Below are 12,051 nucleotides of genomic sequence, written 5' to 3'. Positions count from 1 at the left end.
CCACATGTAAACAAATTAGTTGACTTGAGTTTAAAGTCAGAATTCTGACTTTAATCCCATATTTTTTACTTTAAAGGTCCAATTTGTAAGATAGTTGATTGCATCAAATACTGACCCTGGTGACCTGTCTGGACTGCCAACCCAAAGTGTCGTTGTTGGACGAGTCGGGAATGAGACTCAACAACTTTCTTTCAAATTGGACGTTTAAACTCTGAGCTCAAATAAATGTTTCACATGTGGCCCTGATCCTTTCCTGTATTTTGCTCTCTCATTTGGAATATCTTGGTAGATCTCAGCAACGGATGCAAGAGAGAGATCTTTGCGGAGTGAATGCAGCTGTAAAGAAGGAACAACCCAAAAGACTTTATGGCAGTAGGAGAAACGAGAGGTGTGTTTGCGCTCCGCTTGGTACTGTCAGCATGGTCTTTGCTCTGTAGTACGCCATCCTTACCTTGTCCCTCTTATTTGCCATTTCCTCCGTATCCCTTTCTGTGTCTTCACCTCTCCTCCTGCCCTAAAGTCTGCTAGCGCTACCTTCATCATTCCCTGCCGACGTTTGGTCTAACAAGGGGAATTAGGAGAGGTGAAATCCTCAGTATCCATGCAATGCTGCTTTTTATCTCGAGCGTCACCAAGTCGTGTGTTATTGACACTACATAATGCAGGCATCGTCCAAAATGTCGGCCCCCAAGCGGCGCGACAAAGCCTCATTGGAAGATCGTGTCTTTTGAAACGTACACAACTTCGTGGTGCTTATTGGGGAAAAAAGAAATCCTTTTAGATCCTAGTATCATATTAACGGAGCAACTACTCACTTTGGTGAATTTAAACCAAGTTTTTTTGTATTCATGTCAAACTGCTTCAGGTAAACACTGAATGAAATGAGAGAGTTTTATTGATCAGTGAATACTGAGGAACAGTGTCGCCATGGTCATATCTACCCTGAGCTGTGTGCCATTATATGACCCTTTTAATGCAGGGGAGGGTGTTGATGAAGCTGGCTTCAGATGTTCCCCAGCTTAATTTGAGTGGGATGGTTTGTCAGAGTATGAGATTGGCCTCTTCTTTAGTACTCTGTCAGCCATGTGTATTGACCTTTTTATAAGGAGTAATAAATTTGAATTTGGCATTGAATTCTTACCCTGCATTGTGAACCCAAATCATGCCTCATTCAATTAAAAATGCCTGAACCAACAAAAGCACTTAATGTAATGTTTGTAACACATGCATACTGATGAATCTACTTGCCATAAACTGCCTGTGTAGGTCAGCATGATATGGCTCCAATTATCGAAAAAAGTCACTTAAATTCTAATGTAATTGCAATTTATCTTTTGCCTCATTTTTTTTTTCAAAGATCTTTTTTCTATTATAAATTGGTGTTTATGTAATGTTATTTTTGTCAGATGTTTTGCAAATCAAAAATAAACAGTTGTACATAGAAGTGGGCTTCTGTGTGATTTCTTTTTCATACATTTACTGTTCATTTGAAATATATGTCACATTTTTAGCTGCAGGTTAATGCATGTTATGAAATCTGCTTGTCAAACGCTGTCATTAAAAAACTAATGTGTATTGTAAGAAATGTATATGCATAGTTTACACTGACATTTTAAGTACACCCATAATACCAGTCATAAAGAAATCATAATAGCTTGTGCTGTAGCATTCTGATTCGACCATGTTTAAATGTGTTAAAATGCTTCAGTAACTCAATAATAACCATCATAAATAAATGGTACATTTATAGTAAGTTACATTTTAGTTAAGTTATTTTACTTTTAACCCCAAACAATGAAATCCTTTGGAAACCATTTATTAAGCAATTGTTTATTGTTACGTTGTGACTGATGTTTATAATACTTTGTAAATGGTTAATAAATACTGTATAGTTCATCTATAAACAGTATTTGGAGGACCATTGTAAAGTTGATGTTAATAGACCTTTACAATTGCTTAATAAACTGTTTATAAAACCTTTCATTGTTTGTTAACAGTTAAATAACTATTGACTTGTGTTACAACTAACTAAGTAACTCTAAATCTTCCATTTATTAATGATGGTTGTACAGTGTTACCATGTATCACACTGGACTAACACCTCAACAGGTATTCACTGTTTTTAAAGCGACACAATGTAATATAAGGTAGAACTTAATTCATCCCAAAGTAAATTATGTTCAAGGTGATTGATGTATGAAGTGTAAATATGTTATGTGAAGTAAAACAAAAAGAACACATGCACACTAATATAAAAAATAAACACATTCTAATATATAAAAAAAAGAACAACAGTAAAATTGGACAACTACAGAACTGAATAAAGATGTTGTAGTGACTGTATGAAAATGTATAAATTGTGTGGCACAGAAAGGTTCTATGTAACTAATGACTACAAACCTCACCACCTTTTCATTACATTACATCTGAGAGTGAGACTTCTCAATTTTGAGTATGGATATTAGTACTGTGACCCATTTATCTAATAACAGACCTGTACTATATCAGTATGTTTGAATGGATTAGTTGCCTTCATTTTATAACCTAAATGAACTGAGGGGAGATGGCGATGAGCAATGACGGTCCCAAACCGGACATTAAATGTTGCAATCAATGGTCGTTGCTGCCTGATATCAGCCGTGGAGATGTTTGCTTACTCTAGCATAATTATAATATAGTGGAACTGGATTGCACTCTGCTTGTGGTGCTCAAAGCACAACAAAAAAACACATTTCAAGAACTGTGCGGCGATCTGGAGGCATTTGCTGTTGAGTTTTTAAAATGTGTTTTTTGGTGCCTTGAGCGCCACACGCTGAGTGCCATCTGGTTCCATTATATTCAAGAGAGGACAGTTACCTCTACCACTGACATCTCCAACGCTTGGTAACTCAAACCAAAACAATCTAGATGGATAGAATAAAGAAGATAAGAAAAACTTGTAAATGTCTAATGAGTGATTTGCTAATTATTTCCATACAGAAATGCCAGAATGATAGTCTGAGCTGAAGTGGAGGTGCTGCTTCACTGACTTCCAGTGTTATTGTTGCCTTTTCCAATCAAACTTCAAAGGTGCACTGACATTCTTCTATTCTCTATTCTTCGTGTCCCATATGACATATAACAACTAAACTATATGTCTCTCATACCTACAAACACCTTTTCAACACGTACATTTTAAACATTGTCTTTCTTTCTTTCATTTGGCCACCAGAGGGCACTGTCTCTCACTGCATGTGCCTGTGAGTCCTCATTGACCTCATGACCTCTCTGGTAAACGCTGAAACCATCCAGAAACAGTTAAGATCATTTAGGTCATACTGGACAACCTCACCACAGAGTTGTGGTGTGTGTAGGGAAACAACACAACGCTAATGAACACACACATACACACACGCAGCAGGCTTGTGTGAAGACATATCTGATATATGTACAACATGTCGGAAGAGATTTGAGCTCACCTCAGCACACATCTCCCTGGCTGGTCATGTATGGAGTGAGATTGTGCGAGTGGTTACGTGCAGGAGGAACAAATAAAAGGTTATCAGAGAAATCCAGTCATCGCGCGACAGTTAATTGTCAGCCCTGGTACGGAGCAGAGGCACTTCTTTTGCCTGCTGATAAGGTTGCGCTCCTGCGGTCTGCTGAGCCGTTGCGTCTGTGCACGAGGTTAGATGAAGGAAAAGAGAGGCTCTGGTTGCAGCGACATCCCTTAGGTGAGGGCTTTCTGGCTGCATTATCTCACAGCAGAACAACGAGAAACTGTACACCCTGTTCTTTTCCACAGGGGATGTATTTCTGTCTGCACACACTTCCACAGATAATGAGCATTACTGACAAGTAGCAGCATCATCAGGTGTGTGAAGGTGAACCAGCGGCAGTTTCCAGTGGTTCTATTAAGAAACAGATTGCATTCAAGCTATCCAATTTTTCAATCAAATGGCACTGATTTGCCCCTTTTTATGATTTAATAAATACACATACACTACACTTTACAACCAGCCTGTACATTCATTCAAATCTCACTGTTTTCTTTCCACTGACAGAAATCAGCTGGATTACTGCTGAGAGAATCCATTTAATTCTGCAGTATATGTCCTTTAGAGATGCACTAATCAATATTTTTATGAAAACAACGACTTTGGCTTCTTTCAGCTCGTTGTTTTGGTTTCGTGTCCTGAAACTAATACTGTTTTGATTCAGTTTCACTGCTCTCATCACAGGTCCACACCGAATCTGCGGCTGCAGCATTCTGACGAGCAATTAAATGAGCTGAATTTCGTGTAGGGGGTGGAGGGGATGGTGGTGCCATGACAGCTGTGCAAGACGGCATTTCATCATTTGTAAGTGCGAAACCACTGGTTATTTTGCTGTTGTATTTGTGGCGACAAAACCAGGTAAGCTTAGGTCTTTTCCCCACCCTAACCAAGTGGTTTTCGTGGCTAAACCCTAATCAGGCCATCAGCACAGCGCTGTCACAGCGTAAAATTGAAAACTGACCCTAACGAAAAGTACCGTTTCAACATAGAGAAATGTAAGGTTTCAACATAGCCTTGGTTTGTTGGGTGGAGAACTTCAAGGAGACTAAATATTGGACTTAACACTCTCAGACAGACAGAAACACGACTCCAAATGAATGATAGGGTTGCTTTATGTCTGTCATACATGTATGTAAATAGGCAGCTGTTAGCCAACACGCTTCCCACATCAACTTTATAAGGTGATAATAAGTCGACTTTGGGTTTTCAGCTTGTTTTGTTGCTCCCAAGTGACCAAACAATCACTTCATGATTCTTCGGTTTAAAGTTTTTGTTCAATAAACACTTCACTGAAGAATCTGATTCCAGATGCTAAAATTTAAACACGTCATGGGTGTTAATTCTTCGTGTTAAAAATGTACGATCACATTCTACAAAATGTGATTCCACCTCAAAGTGCGCGATCAGTGCCCGGGGTCGCACCAGGACAGTTTCTTGGAATGACACTACTGTACATGACTTCGGTTTTTGGGTGAGGCAGACTAGTCATGGGTACGAGATAAAGACATCCACACACACACTGCAGAGTGGCCCCAGTGGTATGGCGCTAAAGGGTGGCCCACAAAGCATTTATTTCTGTCTATGGGGGGTATAAATACTAACGGGTGGTTCCTCATACTATCAGAGGCTGATAGTGCAGCTCTGAGCAGCACATGTGCACAGTGATAGATGGCCACTGCCTCTCTGTGAAATATAACTGTATGTTTTGCCCCTGGCATAATAAGTGTGAGTGCTTTATTATTGCGCCCCAGCTTGGGGTATGACTGTTCAGTTGGCACATAGCCGCCTGCAGGGGGATGTCAGTTGTGACTTTCCAGTAATAACAAGGGCGTGTTGTTTTCTGTGTGCATATCTCTTGTACGAGCGTGTGTGAGACAGACACACACAGAGAGAGAGAGTCATGGTGAGAAGACAAAGCAACAAACGATGGATCAGTAATGTGAAGCTCATGCTATGTATTGAAAGAGAGAGAGGAGCCTTTTTTCCCTCTTTTCTATTGATTCTGTGCCCACTTATCTAGATTGGATGTTGGATGCCCTTTATGCAAGTCATCCAAATATCATTAGGGCTAAACCCACCATGTGGTTTTAGTTCAGAATGTGAGGAACGCATGCATGGCCCGTGGATGTTTCTCTGCTCTCAGGCCCTTCATGGGGCAGAATAACATTCTCCGCTCTCACAGAGCTGAAGGTGAAGAAAGAGACAGAAAATACATACATACAGAACGTCAATAAACCTGCGTTTTATTAGCGATTCTGAGGGGGCGAAGTCGCTCCTTCACAGTTAACAGTTGCGTTGCATGCAAGGATTGACTCGTGAAAGGGCCACGGTGTGGATAATCTTATTGTTTGTTAGTAAAAGCAGGAGGGACATCACATTTTGCACATTTTCAAAGAAAAATATGTGACTTACACAACGAAAAATACTTAGTCGGAGTTGGACATTGTTCTAAAGAGGAAAGAAAAACATCTTGGCTTTTTTTTTCTGTTGTTCTTGTGCCCTTCTTACTTTCCAGGCAAAAGGAAGAGGGCAGAGCTGGAAGAAGCAGTGTGTGTGTGTGTGTGTGTGTGTGTGTGTGTGTGTGTATGTAAGGAAGTGTTCTCCTTGGAATATAATGGCTGCAAAATTGCATTAACAGCCAAACATTTCCTCCGTGTTTTCCCATGCCCTATATTTATACCCTCAGTGCAGCACACACACACACACACACACACACACACACACACACAGCATGCCACTGTGGTTATTCACTTTTTAGCCACCTCCGTCATGTGGTCTTTATAATGACTCTGATTTCATTATACGTGGAGTTTAGGCATAAAGTTGGAAGAAGTGCTGATTTATTTCTAAGGTGTGCCCAGTAAACAAAGATGTAACTTAAACTGCGGTTTCTGTTTATAAAGTATTTGAGTTACAGCATGTTGGTTAAATATATACACTATATACTTGTGTGTGAGTTACAATTTCAGATTCCTAAGTGGAGTATTTATAGTACTTTTAGTCTTGTGTGAGTGACTTGTCTGAACACTATTTTTGCTTTAATGTTGTTATTTTTAACTCTTTACTTGATTTCTTCTGTGTTGTAAATCTTTCAGCCATGTCTACACATTTTGTTTGTTTAATTAGATTTAAAACTATCAATTTTCAGACTTCCAGGAACCCAACAAGCAACACATCTTCTTGTGTAGTGTAAAAGTCAAGCAAAAGGCATGAATCTGATTCTGATAATTTGGTCGAAATAGAGCATGAAAGGATCACATGCTTTGTTTTTTAGGGGAGTTTTTTACTGTGTTTTTCAGCTCCTGTCCTACAACTCCATAGTTACACGCAAAAGGCCACTGATTCATTCTAAGAACCGGGGAAATCTGACGGTGAAAGTGAACACGTTTTTACCAGTGTGACATTGAGCAAGAAATGTCTTTATCAGTGATAATTAGGAGTAGACGTTTCTGTTAAGAAGAAGAAAAAAAAGCATGCACTTCAAAACATTTCTGGATAAAAAAAAAAAAGGTGGGTAAAGGATCCGCTGTGATCAGAACAAAATCAACGACCCGATGAACATTTCTGAGAAAAGTTCAAATCCTACATGAGTGAAACACAAACTCATGACACACTGAGAGGTTTCAGAGGTTTCAGTTGATTTTTCTCACATAAGCACAAGTACGGAAATGGATGCACAAAATCACCTTAATTTTTACATTTTTCTCAGCACTGTTTAGCACTGCTGTTTGTTGTTTACTGGCATTTTGTGCAGAACCAGGTTGAACGTAGTTCCTGTAGTACCAAGATGAGCTGTTACTCAGTCTGTCTTGCACCTATTTCAAACAGTGAAAGTTTTTGGTGTGAATTATGAAACTGAGAACGAGCCCCTTGAGTCAGGAAGAATCTTTTGATATTTCAGCGACGTTCACTAGTTTCGTGATTCACACGGTTTCCACCACCAATTTACTACAGACAGTGTCTCAAGATGGTAAGCTGTCTTACATTAAAAAGGATCTGTCATTCCCGGTATACAAACTGCACAGACTTCATCAAATGTACATCAAGAATCAATCACTCAGTTTACTGTTGTCTCTGCTGAGTTGTCTGAGAGTCTTTCCTCATCCAAACCACAGCTCTAAGGATAGATGGCGTTGTATTATTGTAAAGCCCACTGAGCCATTTTTAGCCTCAAAGCTGCATGGCTCAACGGATCGCAGCGATGGTCTGTCCACCACCTTGGTCCTGACTGAAATAACCTTGACATTCATGGTCTCCTGAGGATGAATCCTACTGACTTTGATGATTTCTTTCTCTAGCAGCACCAGCAGGTTCAATATCTTATCTACATCTCATAAACTCTCGCACTCTTTTGTAAAGACAATCCCCTTAAGTTGAATTGCAATACCTCTGACCTCCTGAACAATCATACAGTGCCAACATCAAGATGTACTCTCTGTTTCGACGCGTCATGCTTTATCCTTTTTCAGAAACTTCATGTTTTACTTTCTACTGTTCTATTTCTTGTCACAGTTACTGTACACAAAAGGACCCACATGCAAGACACACAGGCAGGCAGGTAGTGTAACAAAAAGCATGCGATGTCACCAATGTCAAAACTCCAAAAGTGTGAACAATAAAAAAAAAAAGGCAGGCGACAAACACTGAAGAAAAGGCAGGAAAATACAAAAGTAACACAAAAACTGAGGACAAACCAGAAAACCACAGGGAACAAATCAGGAACACAGTGAACACATGAGGACTGGGGAACAGGCACCGGACAGAAACAGACAAACTAACAAAGAGTGAGGGAACAACACAGGCTTAAATACAAACTGAACTAACGAGAGGATGAGGTGTCGGTGGAGGGACACTGGGAACAGGGCAGTGCTGACGAGGCTGACGTGAGACAGTTGTGGAGGGAATCAGGCTGGGAACACAGGTGTCACACCGCGGTGAGGGGTGTCTCGTCTGGGGATTTTTGTCTTGTGAATTTCATGTTTTATTTTGAAAAGTAACTCTCCTCTCGTTTCAGGTCACTTGCCCTTCCTCTTGTGTCACCGGTCTGACGTCTCCCCTGATCCCTGATTGTTTTCACCTGGTCCCCAATTACCCTCTTGTGCTTAAAGTCTGCGTCTGCATGTTGTCCTGTGCCAGAGTATCATGTTCGTTCGTGTGTCTCCAGCTCCCATGGTCCATGTCTACGTCAAGTGTTCTTCTACAGAGTCTAAGTTGGTATTCTTGTTTTTCTTTCCTCCTCTTAAGAAGAGTGATTTTGAGTTGTAGTTTTTTTTCAAGCAGTATTAAGATAGCCTTGATTTATAGCCTGTTTCTTTTCCCTCTGTTGGAGTGGTTTTTTGTTCATAGTATTTATTTTTTGTTTCCTAGATATAGAGTAGAATAAAGTTTTGTAAATCCCTGAACCTCCCTTGTGTGGAGCGCTTTATGTTGTTTGAGATTTCATAGCTAAGAATCCTCGATAGAGTAGATTAGTTTATTCAGTTTTTTGTTTCCTCTTCGGAGTGATTTTCTGTTTTTTTATTGTTTTGTTCTCCCTGTAAATTACCTAGATAAGTTGAAGTTGATAGCCGGTTTGTTTCTCACTCGTTTCTTAAGAGCCGTGAAGCAATTCAAAGAAATAAAACCTGCTTGATCTGCATAACCCTCTGCATCTGAGTCCTTTAAGTCCAGGCCTGACAGTATACTCTGGCCAGTATGGACTCAGCAGAGGCAGAACAACTGACAGGGCTCTTGCAAGCTCAGGAAGCCCGCATCTCCCGACAGGAAGAGTTCCAGACGGCTATGGCTGCGCATATGGGTCAACTCACGTCCCAACTACACGAGCTGGTTTCGCAATTTCCTCGACCCACCACCCCGGCTCCCGTAACTGCTCCGCCCACGCCTCATGCCGGAGCAGGAAGTAAGTTGGCTCCACCAGCGCAGTATTCAGGTGAACCAGGACTATGTAGAACATTTCTCATAGACTGCTCAATTCACTTCGAATTAACCCCCCATGCTTTCCCTACTGATCGGTCGAAGATCGCATTTATGATCTCGCACCTGACTGGGCGAGCCAAAGCCTGGGCATCGGCAGAGTGGGGCCGGTGCTCTCCGATCTGCAGCTCCCACACAGATTTCCAGGCGGCATTAAAACGCACCTTTGATCCCGTGACGGACGACCGGGAGAAAGCACAGGAGCTGAGTGGGCTGAGACAAGGCAGCGACTCTGTGTGTGACTACGCCATCCGTTTCCGCACTCTTTCGGCAGAAAGCGGGTGGAACTCCACGGCTCTCTATGATGTGTTTTTGAAGGGACTGGCAGCCCCGATCCAAGATCTCCTGGTTCCTCTAGATTTACCCGCAGGCTTGGACGATCTTATCGCTCTCGCAATCCGGACGGACAACCGACTCAGACAGCTCAGACGACACCGGAGCGACAGGACTGTGATGACCGGAGGAGCCCCGCCCTCGCAAACACAGAGCTGGCCAGCTCTCCACCGCTCCCCGTCGGAGCCGCGTAATAACTCCCCCGCGGAGGAAGAAGGGGACCCCATGCAGCTGGGCAGAGCCAGACTGACACCAGAGGAGCGACGGAGACGGCAACTAGAAGGAAGGTGCTTCTACTGCGGGGAGGCGGGTCACCTCGTCATAACCTGCCCAGCCAAACGACCCAAGACGGTGAGTCAAATCACGGCTTCAGGCCCCGTCTCACGCACTCTCACCAAAGTGAAGTTATTGCATCACACTGTCACCAATCTTGGGGCACTCATAGACTCAGGAGCCGATGAGAGTTTGATGGACTGGGGGTTAGCCGAAGAAATGGACATAAGATCAGAACTTTTAGCTAAGCCCATCAGGGCTCGAGCTCTAGATGGGAAAGAACTGTTTTCCATCACTCATATCACTGAACCTCTCCACATGCAGATTAAGGACCACAGGGAGCATATTCGCTTCTATTTATTCAAAGCATCCACTCACACACTGATCTTGGGACAACCGTGGCTTTTTCGCCACAACCCCCAGGTAGACTGGAGGACTGGAGAAATCCTAGGATGGGGGGAGGATTGTACTAAAGACTGTCTTTTTAGTCTAGCCCCGAGCAGTAAGGTAGCTGAGGTTAACCTGTTTTCTGTCAACCCTGCCACAGAAGCCGAATATCCGGACTTAAACTCGGTGCCTTCCTGCTACCACCAGCTCCGTGAGGTTTTTAGTAAGACCAAAGCCATGTCTCTTCCTCCACACCGGCCATACGACTGCGCCATTGACCTTCTTCCAGGTTCCACCATACCCAAGGGCCGCCTGTACTCAGTCTCCGGACCGGAGAGAGAGGCCATGAGGGAATATCTCACCACATCCATAAAGGCGGGGCTAATCCGTCCCTCGTCGTCGCCAGCAGGCGCCGGATTCTTTTTTGTGGACAAAAAGGATGGGTCCCTAAGACCGTGCATAGACTATAGTCCTCTCAATGACATTACTATAAAGAACCGTTACCCTCTCCCTCTCATGTCTTCTGTTTTTGACCAACTCCAGCAGGCCAAGGTGTTCACCAAGTTAGACCTCCGCAATGCCTATCACCTGATTCGCATAAGAGAGGGGGACGAGTGGAAAACTGGATTCAACACCCCTAGTGGCCACTATGAGTATCTGGTCATGCCATTTGGACTCACCAACGCCCCTGCCGTTTTTCAAGCCATGATTAATGATGTATTGAGAGATTTCCTTGACCTTTTTGTCTACGTGTATTTAGACGACATTTTAATTTACTCCCCAGACATTGACACACACCAAGACCACGTGACCAGAGTTCTGAAAAGACTGTTAGAGAACGATCTGTATGTCAAAGCAGAGAAAAGTGTGTTTCATGCCGACACCGTCTCCTTCCTGGGCTTCATTGTAGCCCCTGGGAGAGTACAGATGGACCCGGCTAAAATTAGCGCTGTAGCTGAGTGGCCTACACCAGATAGCCGCAAGAAGGTTCAGCAGTTCTTGGGATTTGCTAACTTTTACAGGCGGTTTATCAGAGGCTTTAGCGCAATAGCTGCTCCCCTCCATGCTCTTACCTCCACCCAGGTGCAGTTCCGCTGGTCGCCAGAGGCAGAGAGGGCTTTCCAGGACCTCAAGAAGCGTTTCACTTCTGCTCCCATCCTCACCATGCCAGATCCACAACGCCAGTTTGTAGTAGAAGTGGACGCCTCCAATGAAGGGGTTGGAGCCATTCTCTCTCAACGTTCGGAACAGGATGGGAAGATGCACCCCTGCGCCTTCCTGTCACGTCGACTGTCCAAGGCTGAACGGAACTATGATGTCGGTAATCGGGAGCTGTTGGCGGTGAAACTCGCCCTAGAGGAGTGGAGACATTGGCTGGAGGGGGCCAACCATCCATTCATAGTCTGGACGGACCATAAGAACTTAGAGTATATCAGAAAAGCTAAGAGACTCAATTCTCGCCAGGCCAGGTGGGCGCTGTTCTTTAACCGCTTTTCCTTTTCCCTCTCTTACAGGCCGGGGTCCCGGAACGTCAAGCCAGACGTCCTCT

Source organism: Pagrus major, chromosome 6 (genome assembly GCF_040436345.1).
Source record: "Pagrus major chromosome 6, Pma_NU_1.0".
Classification (NCBI taxonomy): Eukaryota; Metazoa; Chordata; class Actinopteri; order Spariformes; family Sparidae; genus Pagrus; species Pagrus major.
This window is presented reverse-complemented; position numbering follows the sequence as displayed.